Source organism: Nelumbo lutea, chromosome 5 (assembly GCF_056320005.1).
Source record: "Nelumbo lutea isolate HS-2025 chromosome 5, American lotus-T2T, whole genome shotgun sequence".
NCBI classification, from domain to species: domain Eukaryota; kingdom Viridiplantae; phylum Streptophyta; class Magnoliopsida; order Proteales; family Nelumbonaceae; genus Nelumbo; species Nelumbo lutea.
Genome location: NC_142688.1, coordinates 86,309,375 through 86,331,931, shown reverse-complemented (window position 1 = coordinate 86,331,931; position 22,557 = coordinate 86,309,375). Strand labels below are relative to the sequence as shown.

The following is a 22,557-nucleotide window of genomic DNA, read 5'->3' as shown; positions in this document are numbered from 1 at the left end:
TTACATTAAGTGGTCCCTGGGCCAAGCCATCTTATAAAAACCCAGGGACTGTGGGCAGGTGCAAGATTAGCCCATCAGGTATTATCCTAAATGGTCTTACACTTAACCTCTCAGCCCTTAATGATCAAGCACTGCCCGACAAGAGAGGACCTCTCCCTCGGCTGCAAGGAACAGTGCCGCACTCTCCTCTCACATGGATCCTGGGAATTAAAACCATTTGCAAACAATTCGAAACCGAACATATATATATATATATATATATTAATTTTGCAAATCAAAATTCCAACGATTGAAATCAACTGCCGGCAGTTTGGTTTCCATCAGAGAGAGTGCATTCCCGATCACTACCCTTTGTCCGACAAAGTGGCTGATTCTGTCACTATGATCACCCACTCAGATGAATTCTCAAACTGCCCCAACATACCCAGGTTTTGATCCCCGCTAAGGATCTCACTGATTGGCATATCAAAGGCAGCCTGATCCAACACCTAGTGAAATGTCATAATCGAGTCTAGGGGTCAGGTGTAACTTTCCAGTTTTGCCCATCTATCTCCAAGGTCCAGGGCAATACTGGAAATCTGGTCCGGTTCAAGGATTCAAGTAATCCCATACTGCATGTGCCTCGGGTCTTACCCTGATGGCTGAGACAGGCCATCCCAACACTTGGTGGCACACCAGTATCAGCATTGGCAGGATAAATCTCCCCAGACTTATCCAATGGCTGTGAACATTTAAAACTAACATGAGTCTCTATAAATGTCCAGTTTTAGGGTTTTACACAGAATTAAATCAAACAACATGAATCAAACATGCACTTTATTTATTTCCACTAAATAACAAAAGTACATCAAATCAGATTGAAGCTAAGGGCATACAAAACTGTTTAACACCATTCATGGACCCAACCGAAGATAAATCAATGTATATCATTTTGAAAACACAAGGATAAGTGTGCCTTCTCCTTTAATGGGTTTTAAAAGAGAGATTTACTTAATAAAAACTTAGATTTAAAGATAAATCAAAACTCAAATTTAATGGATTTACTGAACCCGCTACAACTAAAAAGATCTTTTTATTATTTACATTCTTCACAACAGTGGTTGGTTCCACCTTTTGCTTCAAAAGTTGTAATTAATAATCTTCAATAACTTCAAAAGGAGCATTCTTCATTCAAATTTCATCACAAAGGGAATCTGTTACAATTAATGATCTTATAAATTCGAGATGTGAGGATCATTACCCACCTTTTGCTTGCACAGATTCACTTTAAGGATGTGGTTTTGTTTTCTTTGTGGGTCCAATGGGTTGCCTAGAAACTATGTTCTGGGTTGGCAAGTTTAATCATGTTAGAGGAACTTTAGTAGTTTATCTATACATCCCATAACTTCAAGCTAAAGAAGGCTAGGAATTGTATATCTCAAGTCTAAAACAAAAGTTTGTCATGCTTAAAAAGCATCCTACCCCAAGCAAAGCATTCAACTGTGTATTGAATACCCTATCTTCAATACCCAAAGCTCTATGAGAAGTGGGCTGGAGCAATTAAACCTACTTGCAATAGAAAGCAGCTTCAACTTGCACTCTATGTAAAGAAAAAACCCTTACATAAGTTACAATAGAAAGCAGCAATTAAACCTATTTGCAATGAATCGTGCAACAAGGAAACCTACATTCATTCTCGGTGGTCTCTCTCCTACCGTTCTCATCCGTCCGGCGGCAGATGGAAACCTCCTCTGTTCTGCCCAATTTTGCCATTTGCACATAAGTTATCCTAAGAGCTCTAGTTCGCAGCATCTGCAAATCGGTCAGGTAAATCCGAACTAAACTCTTTCTATATTTGCTCTTGTAGTGACGATGTGAGGTCGGGGACAAAGGTTGCTGGAGTTGGTTCCACCGAAACCCACTCCCATAAATTCTCATCCCTGATCCAATCTGACCTGAGTTATTTATTGGTTCCCATGCTTTCGTTAGATCCAAATATACCTTTGCAGTGATTAAATTGCTATTAATTTTTTTTTTTAGATTTCTCTTGTTGGCTGTTGTTAACAGTATGGATACCCATTAGCATTGTTTTCAAATTTATTTTGGTTGTTAGGCAGTTGAGGCTTCAGCATCTATTTTTGTTTTCTTATCCTTAGCTATGCAATCTAATTTCATGTTATGTAATTTGATTTCATTTTAGATCCCAGTAGTTTAGGTTTGAATTGTAGTTCATTTTATTAATGGTAGATATAATATCCCCATATTAGCAGATAGTAGGAACTAAATGTATAAGCAAGTAAGGGGAATTAGAGGAGTTAGAACAACTTCAGAACATTTATTTGTGAATTGGGATGGGTGCCAGTTACAGATTCGGGTATATGGCTTGATAGGTAGGATGTGATTAAGGGGAAAGAGTAAGCTACTAATAAACAGGAGTAAAAGAGAAATATAAATAAAAAATCAAATCAAGAAAAAGAGAAGTAAAAATAATACCAATAAATTAATTAATTAAGGAAGAAATAAAACATTAAAAAATTTTAGAAAATGGAAAAAAAAATTAAAAATAGATAAACAAATAGGGTTCTCTAAAAAATAGCAAAAGAATAAATACAAAAATAATAAAATATAAAAATTATTAAAATATAATTTAGTGGGGGATTCTCTTGTACGTTTGTTCTCTACTTATCTACTTTACTTTGCTCCTAATCAATTAAATAATGGTATATTCAGGATTATGTTTGTTTAGGATACCATGTGGGTCCCACCAATTGGATCCAGGAGAGGGGTTCCTAACCCCTTCCCCCTCCCATCCGGGCCTTACCCGGATTGGTGTAGCTAGTGCTTGGGCTTTGGAGTCACCATTAAACCAAACACACTTTCTAATGTTCATCTCGGAGTCCCATCACCTCCTTTTCCTAATCTGATGGGTGGCGACTCCAAATCTAGGCCAAGTAAGCCATTTTCTTGATGTTCACAGACTGGCTATTCCTTTAGGGAATTCTTGGACCATAAGTGGGGCCCAGATGGGGCATGTTCATGCTTATGTGTTATTTTCTTTTGTTTTAGTAATAACTGCATGTTCGGGTTATGGTTGAGCTGGCTCTAGATGACACGTGGCACCTACATGGCTGCTCCATCTTCTCAGCCATGTCAACACCATGTCAATCTGTGGCTTATCTTATCTCCTCGACCATGTCAGCACTACACCACCTCCACCGCCCCATTGCACCTTTCTATCCACGATGACTCCACGTCATGTGGATAGACACGACTGAGACAGGAGAGTAGATGGGGACAATTTTGTTGGGATTAGGTCTTATCCCGAAGACCTCGATGGTTAACCTCATCCCGACAACCTTGAAAGCCTAATCATAGATCTTCGGCTATAGAAAGGTACCTCCCACTCAAGGTAAGGGATCCAACTTCCAACTCTCATACTACTACTTTGCTCGGGCCAAGACTATTCTTCAACTGCTCGGCTTGACCACCTACTGTCTTCTACTGACTTGAGCATCGGAGTACTTACTCGGGGATAACTCCTCAGGCCTCTGACTAGTTAGCAAGGGTTATCTGACTATGACCTCGGTTCTTGCACTACCTAGGATTGAGCAGCATCAGATTGGCATTGTCTGTGGGAAATACACAAAAGGCATTTCCTAAATCTCTCTCACCGCATAGTCAAGAAGAGATCAAGATGCCAGGAAACTACTTTGAGCATTTAGTAGCCCGATCCCAATTTGCATCCCTTCATGCTAGGAACCCCAGTAGCCACAACCAACAACAGTCGACCCCATCCAATTCCAAGCAATGTAAGAAAATGTTGGCAAAATCTTGGTGATGATGCAGTCGCTGGGGTCTGTGGCGCCACGCACTCAAATCGTCCCCCCCCATTGCCTTGACATGTACGAAGGCCGATCCTCGCCCCGAGGACCCCAAAATGCATTGGTCAGACAAGAAGGGAGCATGATCTGACCAAGAAAAGCAAGATAGAGCGAAAAGGTCTGTCTCTTCTACTTGCTCTCACAAACCCAACAACTGTAGTAGGACTCACTAGACTACTCGGATCCCGACCAAGGAAAGGCTCGGCAAACAGATGCCATCCCAGGTGGTCTCTGTTGTTGAGTCTAGTTTGGTTAAAGGCCGCCCAACGCAGCTCAAGAAAGAAAGAGCCACACATGCCGTGGTTCCAGATGACAGAGATGCAAAGATCTGGGAGCTCCTACAATGCTTAACTGAGTTGGAGTGCAGCTAAGCCCAAAGGAGCGCGACACCACCTGTAGATCAGCCCATGCAACCGACTGGACAACCCACCAAAGAGCCACCCTTCGTCAAAGAGATCGTGGACGAAATTCCCCCTATAGGGTGGCGGGCACCGCAGTTTGACAAGTACGACGGGAACACCGATCCCGGTGAACACGTTGAAGTGCTCAATGCCCAGATGATGCTGCACGGTTCATCTGAGGGCTTGATGTGAAAAGCCCTCGTGGCCACCCTCAAAGGCCCGACCCTGACTTGGTACTCGTCCCTTCCCCCGTGCTCCATAGCATTATGGGAGTAGCTGGAGAGCCAGTTTCTGGCGCAATTTACAACAAGCCAGAAGCATTGGAAGACTTCGGCCATCCTTATGCAGGTGCGACAAAGGAAAGGAGAATATCTCAGAGACTACCTGGCGGGGTTCAACACCGAAGTACTGCTGGTCTGGAACTTGAACCAATCTATGTCCGTCACAGCCATATAGCACGGATTTCATCCTTTGCCATTCAACTTCTCCATATCCAAAAACCCTCCTCAGACATTAGTCACATTGATAAACCACACCCAGAAATACATCAATGCAGAGGAGGTCCAGGCATAGCTAAGAGATGAGGAGGAATGACCTAATAGGAAGGGAAGGGACACCAAGGAGCAAAAGACAGAGATGGCAAACTGAGAAAACAAGTGACAGGACTGTGGATTAGAGAGGAGGCCATGCACACCAACTTCGACCTTTAGGAATTTCACGCTGCTAACTACTCCACGGTCTGAAATCTTGATGCAGATCCGAGACATCAAGTTTGTCTAGTGGCCCAAAAAATGAAAACCCAAGCCAAAAAAAGAAACTGTGACAAGTATTGCGATTTTCATCGAGACCATGGCCACGAGACTAACAACTGTCTTGACCGTGAGTACCACCTTGAAGACCTAATCAGGCATGACTACTTGGCGGGCTTCATTGACATAAAAGAAGACAACCCTCCTAAGGTGGAGCCGCGTCCCAAGCCCCATCCTGAGCTCCCCCAGCTAGAGTTATAGCAGTGATCTTGGAAGGAATGGCTCCCAGAGGGGAGAGCAGCTTGGACCGGAAGAGGTACATGTGTTTGATGGATATTGATAATAGGGAGCAAAAGAAGAGACAAGAGGAACTAGTCACATTCACTAAAGATGACCTTAGGGGGGTCCAACCGAGATTGCAAACTATGAAGTTCAACACATCCTAGTTGACACTGGGAGCTCAACTGACATCTTGTTCGAAGATGACTTTGATCAGCTCGGCATCAACAATGATTGTCTCACACCAGTCAACACTCCCTTGATGGGCCTCTTTGGGGAGTCACTCATGCCAATAGGAAGGATAACTCTGCCCCTGCTAATCGGAGATGGTGAGATCACTTCAACAACCATGGTAGATTTTTCTATCATCTAATGCCTATCTTCCTACAATGCCATCCTTAGTAGGCTGACCTTGAATGCTTTACAAGTCTCTATGTCTACCTTCCACTTGGTCATGAAGTTCCCTACCCCATATGGAGTGGGAGTGGCCTGAGGAGACTAGAGGGCAGCACGACAATGTTACCTACAGTCCTGCCGAGTAAAGTAGCCAATCATAGAGACCCTTACGACCAAGAGTATAAATTTGCATGACAGATGGTCCAAGTCGGCTCTCTCCTGGACAACCGTCTACGCGAGGACCTCATCCAACTTCTTAGAGACCATGCCGATGTATTTTCATGGTCAATGGTAGATATGTCGAGGATCGACCCCAAGGTCATCACCCACTGCCTCAACGCCGACCCACTCTACCAACCAATTAGGTAGAAGAGGAGGAGCTTCATTGTGGAATGGTAGCAGATCATTAATGATGAAGTCTAGAAGCTACTCAATGTCGACTTTATTTAGGAAATAAAGTACCCAGATTGACTGGCCAACATGGTGATGGTGAAAAAGGCAAATGAGAAGTGGAGGATCTGTATCGAATTCACAGACCTGAACAAAGCTTATCCCAAAGACAACTTCCCCTTGCCGAGGATAGATAACTCGTCGACGTGACGACAGGGCACAAACTCTTGAGCTTCATGGATGCACTCTCAGGGTACAATCAGATCCAGATGCATCTTGACGATCAGGAAAAGACCACCTTTATCACCAACCGCAGATTGTATTGTTACAAAGAAATGCCCTTTGGCCTCAAGAACACTGGTGCTACTTATCAGTGGCTGGTGAATGCGGTCATGGACTAGCTTGGCTGCAACGTTGAAGCGTACGTCGACAACATGCTTGTCAAATGCAAGAAGTCCGAGCACCACCTAGCCGATGTTAGGGATATCTTCGGCACTTAAGAAATACCAAATGAAGCTGAACCTGACCAAGTGTGCCTTTGGGGTTGTCTCCAACAAATTTCTATGGTTCATGGTCACCCAGCAAGGAGTTGAAGCCAATCCAGAAAAGATCCAAGCCATCCTCGACATGCAATTGCCTCGGACTCATAAAGAAGTGAATCACCTTACCGAGCAAGTAGTTGCCCTTAGTAGGTTTATCTCTAAATTTGCGGACCGGTGCTTGCCCATCTTCAAGGCCTTGAAAAAGGTCAATGACTTCTAGCGGACCAAAGAGTGTGAACAATCCTTCTAGGAGTTGAAGAGGTACCTAATATCGCCACCTTTCTCACTAAGCCGAAACTTGGGGATGAGCTGTTGCTCTACCTCTTGGCTGGAGACGAGGTGATCAGCTCAATACTAGTTAAAGAAGCATGAGACTGAGCACATCTAAAGATGGTTTCATATCAACAAAGAATGGCAAAGTATTACGACTCCTAGGTTCGAAGGGAAGCTCAAACCAAATTGAGAAGGACCATACTGAGTCACTAGAGTGGTCGGACCCGACACTAACAGATTAGAAGACTTCAACGGCAGGCCCATACAGAGGAGCTAGAACACCAGAAACCACCAAATGTACTATTAGTAAATCTACATTAATAAAGTGTTGTCTTCCTTACAAAGTGGATTGTCCAGTGCATGACACACAACGCACATACTGCACGACACACACTGCATAGCATACTGCGCAACATGCACCGTCCAACTGAACTCCTAACAACTAAAATTTCCACTTTTCGACTCGATTGATCTATAACGGCCCGAGCCCACAATGCATAACCATTATCTAGCCTGACAGTGTATAGCCAACCAGTTGACTCGATTGACTGGCGACTAGAGCCTAAAACAGAGAAGATCGCTCCCGCCTTTCGAGGCCAGAGGACAGCCATCAAACTTTGTACACGATTGAAGAAGCATCAGAGCAAAGCTAGTTGAGGAACGGCTAGCTGATGAAGAGCTGAAAGCTCCCAAGACCTGCAATTGAGCATCCCTCCAAGAGACGAGAGCTCGGATAACACCTTTACCAAAAACCGAGGATCAAAGATCTCGACCATAGTTAACCTTCATCATAAGAAGATCAAGGTCCACAACAAAAAAGAAGAAGGGAAGGGCAGTACATAAGCTCAGAGCAAAAAAAAAAACATACTTCCAATAAATACTTAAAGCTTGTACATTGTTTTAAGCTTGGCATACCGAGCCATCTATAAAATAAAAAGAATAGAAAATGGTCAACATCCCAACAACAACAACAGAACAAAGCAAAACAAAAACTCAGGTAGTAGTAGCAGCAGACAACAACTCAATCCTTGGCAAGGGGTCCATGGCCTCTTCATTTTCTTTAGCCCCTACATTCTCTTCAGGCACATCCAAGGCAGTACTGTCTTCGGCGGGTGGGGTAGCATTGTCATAAGGGCCCCAGGTCTACACAACCTCAAGAATGTAATGACACAACACCCTTCTCTGGGAAAGGTGAACCCCATCTTGAAAGAGCTCGCAATGAATTCGTCTATCTCATGCTGGTACTCCTCCGAGCCCTTGAACCGAGCTATCTCCTGAACCTCCCTATCAACAACCTCCTTCATCTGCTCCCACTCTGCCTTTAAATCGTTGATGCGCTTCTTCAAGTTGAGGATTGTGTTTGTCTGGTCATCAACTCAGTGCTTCAGCTTAGCTATCTCCCCCTCCATCGTGGCTGTTTGCTCACTAGCTACCTTGAACTTGGCCAACCAAGCTTTCAGACCCACAAGCTCGGTGTGGTCCTCGTCATAGAGGTGCTGCAACGCTCAGAGGCAGTCAACCACTACAACCGCTGAGCAAGTGCTCTGCAAAAGAAACCGTATCAGCACGGTCATCTTCGACCAAACAAGAAATCGAGAATTAGCACGGACTTACCGAAGCAAGTTGGTGAAGGAGCCAACACTCCAAGGTACCGTTCATCATCTATGCAGCCTCCCACTGAATCGCCAACATCATGATCCTGCGAAGAAGTTTCTTGGGTATGTCCTCTGTCTCGAGCATGTCCTTAGAATGGATGGTCCACTCGGCATGTGGAGGGTCGAGTCATTGCTCTAGGTACGTCCACCCATGGAGAAGGGGGAACAGTAGACTGATAGCCTTTTTTCAGGTCAACTACCATGACCTCTTCATCATCGCCCTATTGCCTAGCTCTCTTTTGCTACCAGGACGCCCTCTCGGCGAACCTCGGTGGAATTTCTTCAGAACGGGACTGGGCCCTCGTAGCACCCCAACTGTGCCTCTGTTGCCCAGCCATCATCTTACGGAGAACCTCCTCCTCAATCGTGTTTATGGCCGTCCTATCCTCCTCGGTAAGCCGGTGCTACTTGGGCTACAACACCTTAGTCCTTGACTCTTGGAGCATGGCTGGAAGGGGCGAGCCCACGAGATAGCACACAAAGAAGAATCCCCCCTTCTAGTACTTCATTGAGGACGGGGCCCCAACCAATACCTTGATGCGTTGCCTAGCCGAGAAGTAATAATAGCTCTACTGGTGATACTTTAGTTGAAGGAAATAGCTCACCATCCCCTGGGTAAGCTTGAGATCATGGATGAAGTAGTACGACATCAAGTTGATCAAAAACCTAAAAGAGTTTGGCATCAACTGCACCGGCAGCACTTGGTATCACTCAAACACCCCGACTACTCCCTCATGCAAAGGGAATCTTAGCCCAAACTCTAGACTCTTTGCATACACACAGAGCTTGCCCGACCAAGCATATGTGGTTCTCTTACCAGCTTGCGGACATCTCAACTCATACTCATCGGGAATGCTGTACAGAGCTCGGATCCAAGCAATATCCCGGGGATTCCAACAACAAGGGGTGGTCCCAAATCGGTGGCCAGCCCACGCAGGAAGCTCTACCTCCATGCTCAATAGCCCAGCCTCATCCTCCTCGGCCTCAGTGACTGCCAAAATCTACCCCCTCAAAGTCCTCATCCTCAGGCCCCTGCCCCTAGCCTCAGTGAAAGAACTTGGCTTAGTCTCGTAATGGGAAGCACTAATGCTAGAAGAGGAGTTAGAGGAAGAAGAACAACAGAAGGACAATGAAGACATCTTACTGAACTTAAAACTATGGAATTGAAGCAAACACCGAGCACTGCAAACCACCTCTCGCCTAGTTCTTTAAGCGACTCCTCTCACAAATGACAAAGGAGAAATGATCTACCCTCCCTATTTATAACTTCCAATTGTATGGATTGAAACAAGATCGACGGTGAAGATCAAGTGTTGCTCTAACAAGCTCGAGAAGACCAATCGGCGCCTCCGCCCTTCACACGTGCATAACCTCGGGAAGCGAAGCGACGCTTCTAACAACCTGTTTCAGAGACGGTATGACCATCGACTCGACTGGACCGCCCAAATGAACTGGTCTAACCTCGGACCACATGAACTAGAATATAAGCTCAACCAAACTTTAACTTTGAATTCCTCAGTCGAGAACTAAAGACATCTTCCACGTTATACGTTGGCCAAGCACCTTTCTCCACTTCAGAACTAGGGGAGTTGTGTTTGGGTTATGGTTGACTTGGCTTTGGATGACACGTGGCGCCTATGTGGCTGCCCTATCTTCTTGGCCACATCAATACCATGTCATGTCCACGGCCTGTCTTATCTCCTTATCCACGTCAGCACTGTGTCACCACTAGGGCCCATTGCGCCTTTCTAGCCACGACGATTCCACGTCATGTGGATAGACACGACTGAGATAGGAGAGTAGATGGGGGCAACTCCACTGGGGATTAGGTCTTATCCCGAAGACCTCTGCCATTAACCTCATCCCCATAACCTGGAGGCCTAATCCAATCAGGACACAGATCATTGGCTATAAAATGGTACCTCCCACTCAAGGTAAGGGATCCATCTTCTGACTCTCATATTGCTACTTTTCTCGGACTAGCACTGTTCTCCAACTGCTTGGCCTGACTACCTATTGCCTTGTACTAACTTGAGCATTGAAGTACCTACCTAAGGATAACTCCTCGGGCCTCTAAATGTTTCTTGTTCGTAGATCTCATTATGCGGCTTTGTCTTTCCACCTCAGCTCCACCTAGTTGGCAAGGGTTATTTGATTGTGACCCCGATTCTTGCACTACCTAGGGTCGAGCAACATCACTATTCATTTTCTAATGATTAGATAGTTATTTACTGCTTTATATTTGTTATTGGTTATCTTCTCACTTAAACTCTGAACACACCATTTTGCATTAGTTTTAGCATCCCATGTCCTATTAAAAATCAAATTGGCCTTCATTTTGAATTTTAATAATTGTAATAGGCCTTGCAAAAACCATTTTGAAGACCCAACATACGAGTCAAATTGGGAATTGTTCTTTTTCTTTAGAACCCCAAAATACAAATCAAATTGAAAATTTCTTCTTTGGTAAATAATCAAGTAAAAAATTATTCTTTTTCTTCAGAACTTTAAAATACAAATCAAATTGGAAATTTTTGTTAGACAGTTTTGTATGCCCTTAGCTTCAATCCATTTTTGATGTACTCTTGACATTTAATGTAAATTAATAAAGTACATGTTTGATTCATGTCGTTTGGTATAATTCTGTGTAAGACCATAAAACTGGACATTTACAGAAACTTGTGTTAGTTTTACATGTTCACAGCCATTGGATAAGTTTGGGGAGATTTATCCTACCAAGGCTGATACTGATGTGCCACCAAGTGTTGGGATGGCTTGTTTAGGTCATCATGGTAAGACCCAAGGCACATGCAGTATGGGTGCTTGAACCCTTGAACCGGACCAGATTTTCAGTATTGCCCTAGACCTTGGAGACAGATGGGCAAAACTGGAAAGTTACACCTAACCCCTGGACTCGATTATGACACATCACTAGGTGTCGGATCGGGCTGTCTTTGATATGTCAATCAGGGAGATCCTTAGTGGGGATCAAAACCTGGACATGTTGGGGCAGTCTGAGAATTCATCTGAGTGAGTGATCATAGTGACAGGATCAACCCCTTTGTCGGACAATGGTAATGATCGGGAATGCACTCTCTCTGATGGAAACCAAACTACCGACAGTTTATTTCAATCGTTGGAATTTTGTTTTGCAAAATTAATATATATATATATGTACGGTTTCAAAAGATTTGCAAAATGTTTTAATTCCCGGGATCTATGTGAGTAGAGAGTGCGGCACTGTTCCTTGCAGCCGAGGGAGAGGTCTTCTCTTGTCGGGCGGTGCTTGATCATTAAGGGCTGAGAGGTTTAGTGTAAGACCATTTAGGATAATACCTGATGGGCTAATCTTGCACCTGCCCACAGTCCCTGGGTTTTTATAAGATGGCTTGGCCCAAGGACCACTTAATGTAAGTGTTGGGCCCATAGGGTCCATGTGATGGGCTCAAGGGGGTCACTGAGTTTTTTAGTGAATTTGGCTGGGCCTTGTAATAAAGGCTGGGCCGAACCCATGTGGCTGGTGTGTAGATCAATGCTTGGGTCCCACGCCATACAAAGAAACCCAACTGGGTAGCAGATTGAAACTAGTTAAACACTAAATACTTAATGGGCTAAAAGCTTATTTCGAACTGGGCTAATATGATCACCTATTCATGGGGCGAATCTGAGATTAATGTTAGTAAAATGATTGGGTTTTTAACCTTATCCACTCTAAGAGACCAAATTCAAATTAGATTTGAATCTGGTAACCTCCTAATAAGATCAGGAGTCAGTTAACTTAATCTGCAAATAAGATTAAGATTATCCCCTATTCAAATACTGATTTGGATTGGGATAATCCTCAAAAAAATTAGGAGGTTTCTTAATCAAGAAGAAAGAGGAGAAACCTTAACAAAAATATTAGATTTCGAACTAGGGTTGGTATGCAAGAGATACCTCTTGTAAATTGAGATTTGATCTCCCACAGACTCTAGAGAGAAGAGACACAGTTCAGCCCTCTTTGTCCTTGGATTTCTCTTCTAGCAGCCGCCATTCCCTGTTGCAAGATTGAATCTTTGCAGCAATAGGAAGTTAAGAAATCAATTCTTGACAACAGTTTTGCAAGAAAGACAAAAAAGATTCGGTGTTCAAAGTTTCTAGAGGATTCTTGCGAAGAATCCAGTGTGTAGGACGCACCCTGTTGGTTCCGTTCCATCCACAGCTGTGTCGTTTTCAGCAGAAGCGGATCTTGGTTTCTTTTTTGGGCGTGAACACCAACTTTGGGAGATATTGTTTCTCTGGATCAGGTATAATCCTTCCTGTTTTCTTTTGATTCAGATCTGGTTTGATTATGGTTCACGTATAATCCCTGAATATTGTATTCTAAATTTAGGAAATATGATTCCCAGTTGGAAGAATGTAGGAAAATTTTTGAAATTCGCCCACCCATTCCGCACCCTTCATGGCGTCCATTAGATGGATCCTACCATTCTTTCAATTTCTTTTCGGGTAAATAATCAAATTGGAAATCCAATATGTAACTATCTTTATAAAATAAAAATCATATAAAAATTGGACATATATTCCATTTTTATTTTTTAAAAAACAACAGATAGACAGATCACAAGTGGGTTGATTTTCCCTTATTCAAATATTAGCATACAAATCAATTTAACCCAAATTTGAACCAGATCTGAAATTTACTTTTTTAACTCAACAGCCAACCCCCAAATGCAAGACTCCCACAAATTGATTTTCGTTTTCTGAAAATACAAAACATATTTCTAAGTTAAATCCTGTGATGTGCTCTTGAATAAAAAGGCAGACCTAAACGCAGGTTCAAACCTTGTCCTATTTTTTTTTCTTTGAAAAATCATAACATAAACCTCATATTAGATTTATAATTGCTCTAAAATCCAAAATCAATGTTGATATTTTTGATAAATCAACATAGACTTACATTACTTAGATTAGGGTTCTGTCAAAACTAGGAGCAAAAGCCAAATGTCCAGATAGTCTAGTATACGATTCATTAAAACAGAATGCTTAGCAAGCTAATTATCACATCCATGATGCAAATTGGGGAGGGGAAGATTAAATTAGAAAGCAACAAAAAAAAGATATTTTCCCCTAAAAAGATATACAATTATTTCTTCTATGCCATGCAACAAGATTGGGATTTTCTCAAAAAAAGAAAAAAACCAAAATTGAAATCCATTGAGACTCCAAAAAATTAAATAAAGTTCTAGTGAATAAGGCGGGGTCTATGATTAATAGTAATTACTGCCCAACATTCGTATCCCAACCCACTATCCAACACGACCCAAGACCCGGTCAAAAATATCCCTCCACTCAACTCCAACTCCAAATTTAAATCCGAAATTCTAGTTATTAAACGACTAGGAAATCCTTTTTTTTTTCGGTATTTAACAACTAGGAAACCTCAAACCTGTATTGGTCGGTCATCGGTGGGTGTCAGTTGAATTTATTTGGAATTGGAAGCTTGGGTTAATTGTTAGATCCTTTGAAATACCTCACCCAAGCTAAATGAAGCTTTTTGTTGATAGGAATTATAATATATATATATATATATATATATATATTAAAATTGGATGTACCATGTCAACATGTTTCTCTTTTGAGAGAATTTTCGAATGAAGCTATTTATCTATTTTCTTTATTTTTATATTTTTTTATATTTTGTTTTGTTTAAAAAATATAAAATAGTAATCATAGCTTATCTTGATTAGATTAACAAAGATGTATATTGTTAGAGATAGATTTTTGGGTTTTCTATGGCATCTTATTTTAATGCATGTTATTATTACATTTAAACAAGACATTAGAGAAAGAGAGAAACCTTTGAGCTTTTCACAATCTCTTATTTTAATGTGAGCTATTATTGAGATCAGCTTCAGTCACTGTGAGGCCGGTTCGAAGACTGTTCGAACAGCCTTTACAGCCTTGCATCGGGAACATCTCCGTACTTCTATTCTTTATTTTATGGGGAGATATTCCCAATGCAAGGCTATGATGGTTGTTCGAACGGGCCTTGCAGTAACTGAATCCCTTTTCGTTTCTTACATTTAAAAGAGAGAGAGAGACTACAGGCATAGGGATCTTCAAAGGTAAGAGCAAATTCAAAGGAAGAAAAAAATGTAAAAGGAAATTAATATAATGTACACCATGCACATTATATTAATTCCTTCCTAAGAAATTCACCATCATTTAGATTTTCCGGAAAAGTCACCGGAAAATGTAGAGACTACTGGCAGAGGGATCTTCAAAGGTAAGAGCAAATTCAAAGGAAGAAAAAAATGTAAAAGAAAATTAAAAAGAACCCGAAACCTAGATAGAGGTCTTTCTCCATGGCGTGGATCATTGTTAGATGCATTTGCTCTAAAACGGAGATCTTGGTTACGTGATCCTCCACCTCTGCGAATAGATAGAAGCAGAATTTAGAAATATAAATAGTGAAACTAATTGGAGTTAGAAATTTCCAAGATCTCCAAAATCACATTGTTTTAATTAACTTTAGAACTTTATTGAGCTCGAAAGATCTTCAGGTTCTGGAGTAGATTTTCCTTGGTTTCTGCAAAGAAAAGGGGAAAATGAACGAATTATGAAAGAGAGATATGCACAATACGGAGTGGGCGGGAAGAGTTAAAGAGATAAAAGGGAAACTGATTCATTTTTGTGATTTGCTTACATCGGCTATCACTATAGTTTATAGACTGTTACATTGGCTATCACTATAGTTTATAGACTGTTAAACTGCTTCTAGACATTAAATTTGTTGTAGTGATTGACACAATGAGAACAGCTGTTGATTGAATATGAAATTCAGGTATTAAGTATTCTGTTTTTCTATAGTGTGGTCTTGAATTGGAGTTTTCGGCCTTTTCCAGTTTGTTAAGCATATCCATTTTCTGTTTCTGTTTCTTATGTGTGTTTGAAAAATCATAATCTTGTATTTCATGTGAAACTAGTGGGGACCCATGTGATGCACGGAAAAGTTAAATAATAAAAATGGTCATTACTAAAATACCCCTTATAGTTTCATGGATTTATTAAAATCTACCCTATAGTTACAATTTTACTAAAAACCACTTACAATTTGCAATTGATTTAATCAATCTTCCATTAGATGACAATGGAAAATGATAGTGTTGACCATAATGTTCAATTAAATAAATTTAGTCAAAAGAAAGTAAAAATAAAAATATCATTTTTGCACTTTATAAGGCACGGGCACCCACTCTATTAGCTATATTTGGTTAATTTTGTTTTATATACAAAAAAGTGTTAAGGGTATTTTTGAATTAAAAATCGTGGGCCTAATGGCAAAACATGCACTTCTTAATGAAATGTTGAATATGTAAATAAGATGTAAAATATATGAGACGCTTTAATAAAATGAAAATTATAAGGTAGGTTTAAGTAAATATGTAAAACTATAAGATGTGTTCTAATAAATGACCTTAATAGAATCACATAAGAGTATACAATTGTTTTATATTTTCAAAATTTTAAATAATTAATAATTATTCATATTTTATATATTACTTTTAATAATTTTTTTATAATACAAAAATAACAATAATTACTTTCAGTTAGGTTTATTCATCAAATTAATGAAATCGACCAACCCAATCAACTTGACCCGAGTTGGTCGGTTTTCTAGTATTTTAGGTCAACTTTGGTTAAAAAATTTCCCAATTCGACCATGTTGGATCAATTTCACTTTGACCATTTGTAAACCATTTAAAATCGAACAACGTAACCATGGATAAATATTAATATTTTATATATTAAATATAATTTTTAATATGAAAAAGTGGAAAATTTCCCATATTTCTTAGTCTAAAATGTTTTATATCATAAATCTAACATTTAAATTTAGTTTTTAATAAGTTCACTATAATTTTTAAAATTAAATTAAATTTTTAAGTTTAAATCTTTTGAACTGATTAACCAAAACAAAAAATCGACCCAAACCAATACAACTTGAGTGGGTCGGTTTTCACAAAAGGTCAGTTGGTTTTAGACTTTCAACTGACCAACTCCCCAACCTGACCATGTGAATTTGATTGGCCAAATAGCCTATGACCGGACTAAACCAACTCATGAACGCTCATAATTTCAGCTAAACTAATAGTCTCATCTCTGATAAATAACAATATTTTAATCTCCAATAATTATTGAAAATTGATAGCAAAAATACAAATTATTGAAAGCATATTAATAATGAAAAAATACAATAAGTACTTTAAATATATTAACTTAGTCAAGAAATAGTATAATCTTAAATAATAGTTTAATCTCTAATAAATATAATCTATAATTTATAACAAAAATGTAATAAATACAATAATTACAATAAATTAAATTTTAAAATTTCACTAATAGTAGTTTAATCACCAATAATTATTGAAAGTTTTCTATTAAATAACAAAATAAAATAAATTTATACATAATCATTGAAAATACATTTATCACAAAAACAATAAATAATTATCGAAATATAGTAAATACTAATTCTGATATATTTATATATATATATATATATATATATATATATATATATATATATATATATAATAAATATAGATTAAGAGTTTAAAATTATTATTGATAAATATTATTTTTTTGAATGTTATTTTCTCGAATTATTACTTGATATAAGTGAAATTAGTTATTTACAATATTATGTAAAAACATTAAGTTATTATTATTTTCAATATTACGTTATAATTATGTTTCTACTTTTCAGAAATTTTTTAAATTTATTACATGATTTCTTTATTTTAACTATTTAAAATCTAGTTATGTTAAATGTTTTGTTATTTAAAATACCCAATTATTTAAATACTTAAATAATATGTAAAATATTTAAAATTTTAAATATTAGTTATTTATAGAATTTAGTTATCCATAAAATCATAATTTATACTATTATTACATAATTTCATTATTAATTTTGTACTATATCAAATTATTATTAATTTCAATACTATGTTATAATTATTTTTCTTCTATAAATATATATATTTTTTAAGTTTATTACATAATTTCGTTATTTTAACTATTTAAAATCTAGATATGATAAATATCTAGTTATTTAAATATTTAAATAATCTATAAAATACTTTAAAATTTTGTTATTTGAATTTTATTTATTTAAAAATTAAATGTTTGAAAAGCATTTAAATTGGTGATCCGGGAATACACAATTTAAATTGTTATTACATAATTTCGTGATATATTTTTAAAAAATATAAAATTATTTATTAGATCATTTCATTATTTTAACTATTTAAACTATAGTTATGATAAATCTTTAAATAATGTATAAAATATTTAAGTTTTTTGTTATTTGGTTTCTATTTATTTAAAGCTATTATGTATTATTAAATATTTGAAAATCATTTAAATTCATAATCTGGGAAAACATAATTTAAATTGTTAGTACAAAATTTCATGATATATTTTGTAAATATATAATTTTTTTGTATTTTTAATAAATATTTTAAAGTTATTATATGATTTTGTTAGAATGTTTAATTAATTCTTAGAATTTTTATCAAAATTTTTCTTTAGATAGATATAGATAAAAAGTAGGGGAGAGGATAAATAGGAAACATAGATAATTTAGAAGATAAATAGGAATTAGAGATAATTCTAGAGAAAGTGGGGGAGGTAGTTTAGGATAAATTTTAGGAGAACATATTATTTAGGTTATCAGGAACGTGCATCTCATTGGTTGTTTCAAAAATGACATGGAATATAAAAACAAAAAATTCAAAAAAAGGGCTCCGCAATGTCGAGGAAAGTACTGAGTTCTCTGATGCTTGGTAACACCATGCCGAGGAAGGTGCCAAGGTGTCGAGTTGGGCTTTGAAGCCTTGGCCTCTCTGATGCTTGGCAACACTGTGCTAATGAAGGTGTCGAGGCGTCGAGTTGGGCTCTGAAGCCTAGGCCTCTCTGGTGCTCGGTGGTGCTGTGCCGAGGAAGGGTGCCAGGCTCTTTGATGCTTGGCAATGCTGTGCCGAGCTTTCTGTTCTTCGGCTGGGGAACTCGCTCTTGAAATTTCAGAATCCGAATATAAATAGATAGATAGATATAGATACTGATTATCTATTTAAACCATTTACAAGCTTTCCCATTGTTAGGAGCATGAAGATGCATGAATTCCAGCCCATCTAAGCTGACAAATAGTTCAAGAAGAAACTTGACAAAGAAACTTTTGTAAGAGATGGATTTTGATAAACATGATGGAGGAAAAGATAAATGTTAAACCGACTTTTCATATTCTAACCTTAGTGTTCTAATTCATGTGAAGAAGTTTCCAAGCATATTCCAATCTCGTGCTTAGATTCTTAGTTCATTATTTGAGAGAAGGATCTCATGGAATCCTGCAATTCCATCTTCTAAGAGCCGAAAGCGAGTGTTTCAGGAAATAGGATCCATAATCTGCAAAAGCCTGCAACCACTTTTAATGAATATCAATAGGAGCTTTTCCAACATTGCAAGCATAACCATGCATCCATTCACAACATTTAAAATTCATCCTAAATTCCTTATGCAATATTCAAAGATAAGGTCAAATTAAAGAGTTTTGAATATTACAAAATTCGTAGGTTGGAAGACAAATCTCGCTCTCACACACACACATGAATAAACAAAACCTACCATACCCACACCCACAACTAAAGGTAAGTTTTTTTCTCTTTTTTTATATATATCTTTTTGGGGAGGGATGATGTTGTGTTGAATCCTTGGGGATGCATGTCACTTTGATGCTCTTGCACTGTTTCTGCAACCTATGGCCTCTACACATGGATTATGTCCTGATTGAGGTAGAGGATTGTTCTTTGTAGTCTCAAGGTTTCTTCTCACAGATAGGAGAGACTAATAGAGGTTAAATCATAGAGGGCATAGGGTGTTTAGGAGAAGGCCGAGAAACTAGCTAGTTCATAGCTTGATTGATATAAAAGTAATTTAGGATATTGAATTATGAATTTGATAATTTATTAAAAAATTAGGTTCAAGGTTCTAAAACCTGAATTCAAGACTAATATGTGTTGAGGAAGTGCATTTCCTTAGGGGTATTGTTGTCTTTTTCTATTATTTGTATTTTGGGTGTGAACAATAACACCCAATTCTCTCCCATAACTTTTCTTCTTCTTCTTCTTACACTGACAACTTGGTGTCAGAGCATGAAGAAATCTTGGATTACGTTTCTCTGCCAACTCCCAAACTCAAGAAGATCTACTGACATCAAACCACCATCGAATGATGTCAGCAGCCTGTATAGGTATTGGCAGCATCACTTGAGTTTGATCTACTCTTATGCACCCTGATTTTAAGGTTATTTTGGTATGGTTCTTATCTTCATCTGATGTGTCTATGGTTTTTCCCGGATTTTATAGTAAAAAGTTATAGTAAAACATAGGTTTGATGTTTGGAAATTTTCCTCCTTGTTGGTTTTGATTTATTTGGCATCACTAAAGGTATGGGAAGTGGTTCCACATTTTTATAACCTCTAGTCTTTCTTTGGGAGGTCTTTTTTTTTTCCCTTATATAAAACCAACTGTTCAGTTTTGGGCCTCCAATTGGATTCTAGCCAAGTATTTCCCATATTTTGTGGGTCTTGTGTGTGTTGCTTGGTTGTTGGAGTGTTGGACTGTTTAAAGGCCGACCCAACTCCAAAGTATGTGCCTAAGAAGTTACAAACTGTTTCCGAAATGCTTCTGGGTAATGTCGATGTCTCCAATGGTATGATAACCACTGTAAAACTTGATGGAACCAACTTCCTAGAATGGTCTCAATTAGCCAAACTTATATTGAAGGTAGGGGTAAGCTGGGATTTATTATTGGTAGAGATAAGCTAAAAGGTAATCACTTCAAACTTGCTATATGGGAATAAGATATTTCTTTGGTTATGTCATGGTTGGTGTGTTCAATGCAACTACATATTACCTGTAATTATATATTCCTCTTCACTTCCAAGGATATTTGAGATCATATTTCAACCACATACTTCCAAGCAAAAAATACAGCTCGAGTCTACTAACCCCGAAGAGAAGCTTGTAATATGCACCAAGGGGAGGGGACTGTAGCAATGTACTTCTCTTCTTTGCGGCCTTTATGGGAGGAAATGGACCATTTGGAGAACTTGGAATAGAAGAACCCTAAGGACACTGAACAATATTAGAAGTATGTTGAGAAGAACTGAGTGTTTGACTTATTACTTGGATTGAATGGTGAGTATGATTTTACTCGACAACATATTTTGAGTGTGGGTATTGTTTCCCTTGCTAATGCATACTCTTTAGTATAGGGAGAGGAGAGTAGAAAGGTTTCTATGATGTAGACCCCGGTGATGGATCATTCTACCTACATGTCTTCAAGGGCCAAGCCCAGTACAAATAGACAAGGTACTAATGAAAAGCATGATGACGTGGTATGTGATTACTACAAGAGGCCAAGACATACGAAGGACGGGTGTTGGAAATTGAATCCACATTTGAAGCCTGGCTAGTTTAAAACTACAAAGAAGGGTAATGCTCATCTTGCTACTGTTGGATGTAATGGAGAAGCTCAGGATTCTATTGACTTAGCTTGAGAAGTCTGGGCCCTCTACCTCTACTAGTTTTAGTAATCCTTCCACTACCTTTTGTGAAAATAGGTATTGCACTTATTTGTCAATCTTTTCCATTTTAGATCCTAGATTGTGGACTCTAGAGCTAGTGCACATATGATTGGTATGCTTTCCCACTTCACCTCTTGTAAGTTGGCTTTAGGGGAAGGAAAAACTATTGTAGTAGATGGATCTCAAACCTCTATCTCTGGTTTGGGGGAGGTTAAGCTCACTTGTGATCTTTTCCTAAGCTTTATCCTTCATGTTCCCCAATTGTACAAGAATCTTTCATTTGTTAACACTCTTACGAAATCCCATAATTGTTCAATGACCTTTTTCCCTTCTTATTGTGTTTTTTAGTACATGAGAACATGGAGGACGATTGAAACTAGAAATGATGTTGATGGAGTTTACCTTTTTGATCAAACCCTATATCTGGTTTGGGGGAGGTTAAGCTCACTCGTGATCTTTCCATAAGCTTTATCCTTCATGTTCCCCAATTGTACAAGAATCTTTTATTTGTTAACACTCTTACCAAATCCCATAATTGTTTAATGACCTTTTTCCCTTCTCATTGTGTTTTTAGTACATGAGAACATGGAGGGCGATTGAAACTAGAAATGAAGTTGATGGAGTTTACCTTTTTGATCAAACCCTATCTCTGGTTTGGGGGAGATTAAGCTCACTCGTGATCTTTCCTTAAGATTTATCTTTCATGTTCCCCATTTGTACAAGAATCTTTTATCTGTTAGCACTCTTTCCAAATCCCATAATTGTTCAATGACATTTTTTCCTTCTCATTGTGTTTTTCAGGACATGAGAACAGGGATGATGATTGAAATTGGAAATGGAACTGATGGATTTTACCTTTTTTATCAAACCTTTGAGCAAGGATTACTATGCCAGACTGAGTAATGTCAAGATGAAAATTTGAATCTTTTGAAGTTGTGGCATTATCACCTTGGTCATGCGTCTTTTAAGTCTATTAAATTTTTGTTTCCAAACTTATGTCAATCTAGGTCTACTTTGGGTATGCATTATGAAGTCTATCATCTCTCAAAACAATGTATAATTATATATCCTACAAGCAATAGGAGTGGTGTTGCTTTCAACTTGATACACATTGATGTTTGGAGGACATACATATCTATTTTATGAATGGGCAGTTATAAATATTTTATATTGTTCATTAATGATTACTTTAGACATACTTGGCTTTACCAAATGAAGAATAGATATGAGGTCCCTTCCATTGTTTAAAAGTTCTTCAAGATGATTAAAATACAATTTCAAAGTCACATCAAGATATTAAGGCCTAACAATACTAAGGTGTATTTTGAAAAGCATATACAATATTCCTTGAAAGAAAGGGAACAATTTATCAAAGTTA

At 38.3% G+C, this 22,557-nt stretch overlaps 1 long non-coding RNA gene across 1 annotated transcript; it reads left to right on the top strand.

The window, feature by feature from the left end:
- Window positions 1–1,407: 1,407 nt before the first annotated feature.
- On the top strand, window positions 1,408–22,356 carry LOC148853265 (uncharacterized). Its single transcript, XR_016099947.1, has 2 exons — window positions 1,408–1,806; window positions 21,981–22,356. It is a non-coding gene; the product is annotated as an uncharacterized LOC148853265 (long non-coding RNA).
- Window positions 22,357–22,557: the final 201 nt, after the last annotated feature.